Source organism: Poeciliopsis prolifica, unplaced genomic scaffold (genome assembly GCF_027474105.1).
Source record: "Poeciliopsis prolifica strain line A6 unplaced genomic scaffold, Auburn_PproV2 SCAFFOLD073, whole genome shotgun sequence".
Classification (NCBI taxonomy): domain Eukaryota; kingdom Metazoa; phylum Chordata; class Actinopteri; order Cyprinodontiformes; family Poeciliidae; genus Poeciliopsis; species Poeciliopsis prolifica.
The window spans coordinates 175,581-186,073 of NW_026562448.1; the positions used below are offsets into that span (position 1 = coordinate 175,581).

Consider the following 10,493-nt stretch of genomic DNA (forward strand, 5'->3'; position numbering starts at 1 on the left):
AAGCAATTCCACATGTCAAGGGATCAACTATCCTCAGTGACTGAAGAGAACTACAACTTGCTCAAAAAATTACCTGAATGGATTGTTGACAAGTGGAGTCGGATAGATAGATAGATAGATAGATAGATAGATAGATAGATAGATAGATAGATAGATAGATAGATAGATAGATAGATAGATAGATAGATAGATAGATAGATAGATAGATAGATAGATAGATAGATAGATAGATAGATAGATAGATAGATAGATAGATAGATAGATAGATTACAGACTCCACGTCCAAATTACATAAAAAAGAAAACTAAAAATAATAAAGAATAAAAAGTACATTAAAAACAGCTACTAACCATTCAGGAGTCAGTCATACCAATGTCTCCAGAGAGCAGATCAGTATTTTACTGCACTATATTTAACATTCGTGAACAATAGAATAATTCTATGATTACACTCGTTTACACAACAAATGAATTTATACATAAGCTTTCTGAAAACAGCCATCAAAGTGCTGATGTGAGCAGATACAAACAGCTCACTGGCCCTGGACCATCTGGGCTTATTTAACAAGTCTTAATGCATCATCATAAGCAATCCTCAATCTTTGAAGACTGGCTTTTTGAAAGTTGCACCACAAATGTGAAGTATACAGTGATGAACAATATGATCTAAACAAGTTCAGTTTTACTTCATCAGAACAGAAAAACTTACGGTTATGATACTTTTTGATGGATTGAATTTAACATCATGCACTTCACCATATGCTGAACAGACATGAAGCAGCTTCTGAAGAGCAGCTGAACTTGGACTAAACATCACAATGTCATCAACACACATTAAGTGATTAATAATAGTATCACCAACCATGCAGCCAGAATAGTTGTGGATGAACTTGATGAATCAGGTGATTATCCAGATCTTAAATACTTCAGAGATAGATAGAAATCTATCTATCTATCTGTGTGTTGGTGATGTGTCTCTCCTGTGTGTCTTGTGCAGAAATAGTTTTGTGCATACCCTCCAATAACGTCCTGTCATAGCAAACCACTGTTTCAGTACATCCAACCCTGCCAGGATGTTTTTCTTGGATTGCTGTCACACGTGGGAAGTGGGGACTGAACCATGTGAAACCTGAAAACATTCCTGCTGGTTTTGTTAAGATGGTGTCAGAATCAGCAGAGAACCTGGGAGGGCTGTGATCTATTTTCTGATATCAAGAAGATGAATGATGACAGACAGGGTGATAAGAAGGAGATTTATTGATGCAGCGATGAAGGAACTGAACAGGACAATGCAGCCATTACAACAGGTAGAGCTTTGCTCTCCTACCAAAGCCTTCTTCTTCATGCACTCCATCACCATCTGGAAGATCTGCTGCGCCTGGCTGCGGCTATAGTTGAAAGTTTTCTGGATGGTGACCAGGAGCTGATCTTTGACACTCTCATTCACCAGCCTACAGAGGTAGAACAGGACACTGAGGAGAAACCAGAGGTACATTGACATCCTGAGATAATTTTGTGTCAGATAATACAGCGGCCTCTCAGGTCTGCAGCTTAAAATGGAGGCTTTTCACGGGACTGACAAGATGACTGGTTTCCAGCATCACACAAGGGGACATGGGGTAGGAATCAGGAACTGATAACAGAATGCATAGAAAGATTTGAATTAAAGGGGAAAGCCCAGCTGTGGTGATGCATGTGAGTAGAACCAGAGGTCGATTCCTGATTCGATGGTTGTGCATAAATCCTTTGCTGTCAACCTGAGGTCGTGTCTGCACAGCCTTTAAGCATCATCACACACGCACCTTGAAAATGACCACCAACAAATACACCAAAGCAGCAGAGATGTTCTCACCCGTCCTCTTCACAGTATCTGTGAGCAAAGGAGATGATATCAGAGGCCCGCCGCTGCCGTCACAAACCACAACCGGGACAGGTGGTTCCTCCTTCAAACTCTCCAGCACAATGGAGATGACATTGGGGCCCCCCTCTAGGATCAGGCAGACCACTGGGACACCCTGGCCTAAACCTGGCAACACAGCAAAGTGCCTGTCAGGATGACCAACGCCAGCCTCCCAAAGCCACGCTCTGACTCACACAGGAGGAGAGAAGGGACTCTCGTGAAACTAAAGATGAAGTAATGGAGGATCGTTGGTAAAAACAGGATCTGTTGTAGGAGGTACAAACATTTCATCAGATTTTTGTGCCTTCCAGGAACAGAAGGCTTTACAGCTGCCCATGGCAAACAAAATGTCTTTTTCTGTGATGATGTGATTGTATCAGTGTGTTTTATTCTATGGTTGGAGAACCAAAGGAAAGGCTTTTTCATCTGAGGCAATGTAAACATGACCCTTTAGCCATATTTAAAAACTATTTTAATTTTCCTTCCTGTTCTGTGGATCATAACACAAAGGAGGTTGAGCAGTTTCACTGATTTCCTGACATTGGATTGAGAGACTCTAGAACCTTTCTTTGGTTTTGTTTGGTTGTCTTTATGTTGATGGGTTTGTTCTGTTCCTGTCTGGAGGGTTGGACTCTCGTTTGGGTTTGCCTGGTTCTGTGGGAGTTGAAGGAAGGGGTGACAGACACCTCCAGGCATAGGATGACAAAGGGAAACTCGCAGGTCAGCTGACCAGCTGACCTGCAAGTAGAGGAGACTTAGTAGACCGGGGACGGGCTGCTGCAGGGTCACATGACTCACGTGTTGTTGATCTTCTGCAGGAGACGTGTTTCTCCAGCTGCCGGCGGAGGCGGACCTCAGCTCCATATTTGCCAGTAGTGCCATTGTCGGATAGGATGAAGTGAGAGTGGCTGCTGTTCAGGACCGACAGCTTGCTGAGCGGGTTGGACATGGTCTGGTAGGGGCGTGTCACCTGAAACACCGCAGCAGGCTTCCATTAGGGTTATCATGGTGACATAAACATCATCAATAACAATGAATTCAACACTTTCACAGATCAATGAACTTTCCCGACTGAGGATAAGGGTCCAAACACAGATGGACCAACCCATCTTTCTTCTCTTCGACACCAGAGCAGCAGATCACAGCATCATCACCCTGGCCATCGACACAACTCCTGCTCCAACTTTCTCTCATGACCTCTTGAACTCCAGCTCATGACTCTTATCCTGGTCACTTCAAACTCAGCTGTTAGCATCTAGAGTGCATATTGAAGATACCAGCATCCCAACCAAAGACCAAACCCGAGGTTCTGCAGGTCTTCTTCCTGCAGGTACCTTAAGACATTAGATTTGTAGATTTGTTCTAAAGAAGTATGTTTTTTTCTGCCTGACAGACTCCATGTTTCATCCTCCACAGTGTGTCAGAAATCTGGACCCAGCTAACAAGGTCATGGGAGGAGCCGCACAGTATCTCCTACTCCTCCAATGATACCCTAAGAGCCACTCGCTCATGTCCTCTACAAACCCAACAAAGCTGAAACCAAATGAACTAAGGGTGAAGAGAATCCCTTCATCAATAGAAATGAACAGACCAATCAGAGCAAGCTACCACCAGGCAAGTCCACCACTGAGTAAACAAAGGCAGAAGCTCAGAGATGCTCTGGACTTGTCCAGCTGATTTAATCAGACTCTTCTTACATCTTTCCCAATCAGGTCCTCTTTGTTTTCAACAATTCCCCAGGGTGCGATGCCGATGGCGCAGACCTTTCCTCTGGACTTGGATGAATGATCTTTGAGAGCGTCTCCAACGTGTCGAATCACCCCTGCAACAGCAGACGGAGGGAGCGCAGCAGAATCAGAGTTAATATGATTACACTTGTCTCTTGGTTTGGTTCTGCTGTAATCAGTTCATCAGGTTCTCATCCTGGGTATTTGTGGCTATGACAGGCACAGTGATGGATATTAGCTGAGTGTTGCACCTGTGCTGACTCCTCCTGTGAAGATCCAGGCTCCGGTGGTGACTGCGGCCTTGATCAGACCCCTCCCAAAGACCTGCTTCAGTTTGGGGGGCAGGTCGAAATTCTGCAGTCCTCCATGGACGGAGATGAGCGTAGGCAGCTCCAGCTGCCACTCCTTGACCATCAGGTGGAGCAGAGAGTCTGGCTTGGAGTCATAGGAGACCCTGATGTACTGCGAGACAGAGACGGCGTGAAAAGGAGAGAGTCAGTCTGAGCTGCTACCATCATCCTAGTAACTAGTCTGCTCTGTCTTACCATGGCCTTGTTGACGTGTCCTCCGCCCTGGAACTCCAGGACTCCATAGGCGTCTGTGGAAAAGGTCTGGGTGTGTTTCAGGATGCCCATCTCTCTGCAGGCTGGACATCCAACTGAACCAGCTGGCCCGTCTCCTCCACTGCCCCTGCAGGGATGGAGGGGTGTTGCACCACCAGCTGGCCACAGCTGCACCTACGCAACAGGAAGAAGACATCCTTACCTCACACTATCGGCAAGTTTATTTATGAAGGACCATTATGCAAAAGAAAACTCACTATGTCTCACTGACCGGAGATTTGATTTTAAAACAAAAACCAACTAAAACAGAATAAAAAGCCCCTTCCAGAGATTATTATGCCTGTAAGAGAAGAGCTGACTGTCTTTGACCTTCAACCCCTCATTGATGATCAAGGAAACACAGCACCAGTCTTTGACTGAAACCTGAAGTCAGTTTGACTGCATCATTTACTGTTCAGTCTGCTTCAACCCAACTCCAGTCCGTTTGCCTGTGAAGTCCGGACCATAGGCAATCCTCCAACTGCTAAAATCTGGCGCCTCCATCTTGTTTCCGTCGGGTGAAGAAGGAAGTTGCTCTCAGCGTCTTCAGAGGTTTTTGTATTGTTTCCTTCAGTGGTTCTTGGTGCAGCGCCCCCACAGGCCAGGAGGGGAACAGGCTGGTTTGACTCAGAGCAGACAGAAAGAGAGCCACTGCAGCTGGAGGTGGAACAGATGTTTTCAGATTTTAGCTTCCCTACTTTGCTCCACTTTCAGGAAATATATGAGAAGCTGCTTTGCTTTGTCCAGGACTGATTCCTTTAGAGTCACAGGATCAAAACTCACACCTGGTCAGCTGACTGCCTTGCTCAGAACACCTGAGCTTCTCTTCATCAACAATATAACAGAGATCTGTACATCGTTTCACCTGCTGGCATCTTTGCTGGGAATGATCTGGATGCATTCTCTCTTCTGGAAGGTTCTCTCGATCCACGCTCTGTGAACCTGCAGCAGGAAACAGCAAGCAGAGTTTAAGGTGTTGCTGCTCTAAAACGCTCAAGACTCACCAAGGCTTGATATCATAACTACCATTTATTGATAAAGCTCTTCTCACAGACAGAAGATCCAAACAAACATGAAGAATACAGAAAAAAATCCAGACAAAAATAAACTATGAAAATAAATGTTATTAGTTGGTTTTTAAAATCCTCCACAAAGTTGAAGAAAAGGTAGCTGCTTGAGCAAACTGGTCCCAGTCGCTGAGCAAACTGGTCCCAGTCATGGACTGAAAAGCCTTTTTCGGTTTCAGCCGCTACGTTCGGCAGCGAACGCAGAGAGCAGCAGAGTCCAGTGGCCGATTCAGCCAATCAGGAACCTGGCTAGTTAAAGCCGTTGTCAAGGTGACAGGAAGCGCAAATAATTTTCTCTAAATCAGCTCTGGAGGCCATGTTTTGTATTTTGGAAATGTTTCGTCAATAAAACAAGAACAGGAATTATCTGGAGTCTGACCTGGAATTTGGCTGCTGGGCCAGGAGGCGACTGACTGATTCCAGGGAACTGGGAGTTTGAATCAAAGTCTTACTGGTTTTTAAAAGCAGAATGTTACTGGAGAGCCAATCAATGAAACTAAAGACAGGAACTGATTTTCTGATCTTTGTTTTGCTATAAAACTTAACAGGAACACCAGAGTTCCTCCTGCACAGGATCAGGTTCATTTCTGGGAGATTCATGGTTTTTTCCTCCAGTCAGTAAAAAAAACACAAAAACTGGCCCTTTAAATCCACATGCATGCATGTGTGTGTGTGTGTGTGTGTGTGTGTGTGTGTGTGTGTGTGTGTGTGTGTGTGTGTGTGTGTGTGTGTGTGTGTGTCTTCCTGAATTTCCACTTTGTTAAATGAATGGATTACTGTCTGAATGGAACATGAGCTGCAGTGATCATCATCATCATCATCATCATCATCATCATCATCATCATCATCATCATCATCATCATCATCATCACATGGTGGAGGAGTGACTCAAACTGCATAATAAAGGGGAAAAAAGATTCATCTTCAGTGAAATTGAACAAAAATACATTTTTATTTTTATTTTTCTGCTAATTTTTTGGATTTTTTTTATATCTTCTGATTGTTGTTGAGAACAAAAACATTTGTTCTCTTCCTCCTGGTTGAAGCTGGACTTTTGACCCATTTGGTTCGAACATTTTCAGCTCTGACTGAACCTGCAGACATGGAGACTCTCCTGAGCCGAGGAAGCTTCATTCTGCTGAGCAAGAGCAGGACCAGGTGGAACCTCAGGTTCAGTAAAGCAGTTCACTCCAACTGGACTAAACAGCCCAGTTGGACATAAAGAACCTCAGCAGAACTCCAGTGAAGGTCCAATAGTGTGAACAGATCAGAAGAAAACTGAATCAGGAGACAACGAGCCCAGTGATTTCTGAGACTCGTTAGTCCCAGTTTGTTGGCTAATCGGGACATTTCTCAGTGTGCCGCTGTTCTGTATGTCTGTGCTGCCCGTCCTATCTTGTGGTAAATCCGTCCTACCTTGTGGTAAATCCGTCCTACCTTGTGGTAAATCCGTCCTATCTTGTGGTAAATCCGTCCTACCTTGTGGTAATCCGTCCTACCTTGTGGTAAATCCGTCCTACCTTGTGGTAAATCCGTCCTATCTTGTGGTAATGCACATAAATGCTACATCACAGTCTGCTGACTCGGCAGATTTCTTATAAATCCGTCCTACCTGTGGAAGTTTTGTTTCAAGTGTTTTATTTCAACGCAGATTATGGTAATGTTTATTTCATTTATTTTGTACCAGACTTTTCTTAAGCTGCTGGATTACTTTTTTTTCTCATGCTTCAGTTTGCCGTCTACAAAGTTTTTACTACTGTTAACAAGTCATCGGCAGTTAATCAGGACAAAATACGTTGTTTTTTGGGACTATTTAGTCCCTATATTTTAAAATACTTTAGTTCAATTACACTCTTTTTTTCTTATTAAACTTTGATACATACAGTTAGGGCCAGAAATATTTGGACAGTGACACAGGTTTTGTTATCTTAGCTGTTGACAAAAATATGTTCAGAAATACAATTTATATATAATATGGCTGAAAGTGCACACTCCCAGCTGCAATATGAGAGTTTCCACATCCAATCGAGAAAGGGTTTAGGAATCATAGCTCTGTAATGCAGAGCCTCCTCTTTTTCAAGGGACCAAAAGTAATTGGACAATGGACTCCAAAGGCTGCAAGTAACTCAAAAGGCCTTTCCCTCGTTACCTGTAATCAAGTAAGTAGTTAAAAGGTCTGGGGTTGTTTCCAGGTGTGTGGTTTTGCATTTGGAAGCTGTTGTGCTGACCAGACAACATGCGGTCAAAGGAGCTCTCAATTGAGGTGAAGCAGAACATCCTGAGACTGAAAAAAAGGAAAAAATCCATCAGAGAGATAGCAGACATGCTTGGAGTAGCAAAATCAACAGTCGGGTACATTCTGAGGAAAAAGGAATTGACTGGTGAGCTTGGGAACTCAAAAAGGCCTGGGCGTCCACTGAAGACAACGGTGGTGGATGATCGCCGCATACTTCCTTTGGTGAAGAAGAACCCGTTCACAACATCAACTGAGGTCCAGACACTCAGGGAAGTAGGTGTATCTGTCTCTAAGTCAACAGTAAAGAGAAGACTCCATGAAAGCAAATACAAAGGGTTCACATGTAGATGCAAACCATTCATCAATTCCAAAAATAGACAGGCCAGAGTTAAATTTGCCCAAAAACACCTCAAGAAGCCAGCCCAGTTCTGGAAAAGTATTCTATGGACAGATGAGACAAAGATCAACCTGTACCAGAATGATGGGAAGAAAAAAGTTTGGAGAAGAAAGGGAACGGCACATGATCCAAGGCACACCACATCCTCTGTAAAACATGGTGGAGGCAACGTGATGGCATGGGCATGCATGGCTTTCAATGGCACTGGGTCACTTGTGTTTATTGATGACATAACAGCAGACAAGAGTAGCCGGATGAATTCTGAAGTGTACCGGGATATACTGTCAGCCCAGATTCAGCCAAATGCTGCAAAGTTGATCGGACGGCGCTTCACAGTACAGATGGATAATGACCCCAAACATACAGCCAAAGCTACCCAGGAGTTCATGAGAGCAAAAAGGTGGAATATTCTGCAATGGCCAAGTCAATCACCAGATCTTAACCCAATTGAGCATGCATTTCACTTGCTCAAATCCAGACTTCAGACGGAAAGACCCACTAACAAGCAAGACCTGAAGGCTGCGGCTGTAAAGGCCTGGCAAAGCATTAAGAAGGAGGAAACCCAGCGTTTGGTGATGTCCATGGGTTCCAGACTTAAGGCAGTGATTGCCTCCAAAGGATTCGCAACAAAATATTGAGAAAAAACTTTTTTGTTTGGGTTATGTTTATATGTCCAATTACTTTTGAGCTCCTAAAATATGGAGTGTTTGTAAACAAATGTGTACAATTCCTACATTTTCTATCACATATTTTTTGTTCAACCCTTTAAATTAAACGTTACAATCTGCACTTGAATTCTGTTGTAGAGGTTTCATTTCAAATCCAATGCGGTGGCATGCAGAGCCCAACTCACAAATATTGTGTTACTGTCCAAATATTTCTGGCCCTAACTGTAAATGTTAACTATGATACTATGTGGGTTTGAAATTGGGTCATGTCTGGTCCAACTGTCTCCAGAAAATGCAGAGACTGTTCCATCCCTGCATCTCCTGACAGTCTCGTCTCTCAGCAGCGTCTTACCCTCTGGGATCCAGAAGACACGCTGCGCTTGATGGACGAGCGTTTCACTGACCCATCGGTTCCTCTGCGTCCTCTGCTGTCCATCATGATGTCACAGTTCCTGCATCAGCATCCTGAATGTCCAGTGTTCTCCTGGCCGTCCTTTCTGTCCTCAGCTCAGTGTCTCGCTCTCTAATCTGGATTAGTGGTGCTGCGGGTCGGGCTTTTTACCAGATCAGCTGAAGTTCTTCCTCTCTGGCTCTGGATGAAAACACGATTGTTTTCATATTTCCTGCAGTCAGGAAATTCAGAAGCTAACAGCTTCATGTGTTTTATGTTCTTAAGAACAATAATGAATATAGCAAAATCTGAGTGAAACAACATTAGACAACTACGTTGAAGCCTGACATTGAAAGGAAATTGAAAGCAGTTGGTGAGTCTCATGTTGAATGAAAGTTTCTGTGGGGATTTGGTTTTCTGTGGATCAATTTAGTTCCTGTGTTGTCTCATCGGCCCGATTGTTCCCGACTGTCTTTTGTTTACCTTGATTACCTTCCCTGTGTATTTTTACCCACCTGTGTCTCTCTTTCTCTGTCAGGTCCTTGTCATTTCTGTCATTGTCAGAAGTCTGGTCTTGTTTCTGTTCATTGCACCAGTTGCTACCAGCGTTTGACCTCCTGACCTCTACCGACCTGTGCTACCTGGATTATGAACCATCATTTATTCAATATCGTCTGGGTGCTGCCGCGTTGCATCCTCACCAACTGCTGCACTTCATGACAGTTTTGCCATAGTGAAAAATAAATACACTAAGTATGTTAAATTTTAGTCTACTTGAGCATAACTTCAGTCAAAGTAATCATGAGTATATTATAAAGTCACTTAGGATTAGTTAAGTCAAAGTGTGCTATTTTGGAACAACTAATTAGAATAGAATAGAATTCAACTTTATTATCATTGTACTGTCACATGTACACAGCAACGAAATGTAGAAGTGCTATCCAGGATTGAAATATTTAGAAACAGTTGTACAAAGATATAAACAGAGAGTAATATTGATGCACTATAAATAAAATGTTTTTACAAATATAAATATGAGAGCTATGTACATATTATACAAATTACTAACAAAATTAATTTTGTTAGTTGTTACAATTTAAAGTGTACTTTCACATACTTTTTTGGAACGATTTAAGTTACACTTAGTATACATTAAGTATTTTATTTTTGATATAATATAAATGTGCTTCATTAGTATTTTTTGTATTTCAGTTACTTGTAACTGGATCTATTTAAATAATTGTATATTTTCACAAAATGTTTTCTCTAAACATTTTGCTCTGCCTCACTTTCTTCTTCTCTTGTTCAGGGTCCTCCAGGACTATTATAAATATTAAGTTATTCATTTCCTATTTCCTTTTGTTACTCATGGGGACTTTTATAATCCATTGGAATCCTTTTATTTATATTGTTTCAATGTTTCTTTTTCCTTCTGTTATTGATAGGTGTTTGGGTATTTTCATTTAAGTTGCTATTACGCCTTTATAACATTTGATGCATGCTAAC

General features: G+C 42.6%; 1 pseudogene; it reads right to left on the reverse strand.

Annotated features, from left to right (window-relative positions):
• Window positions 1-9,107, reverse strand: part of LOC129352215 (transient receptor potential cation channel subfamily M member 1-like) — a 34,578-nt pseudogene extending 25,471 nt beyond the window's left edge.
• Between the last annotated feature and the right edge of the window lie 1,386 nt (window positions 9,108-10,493).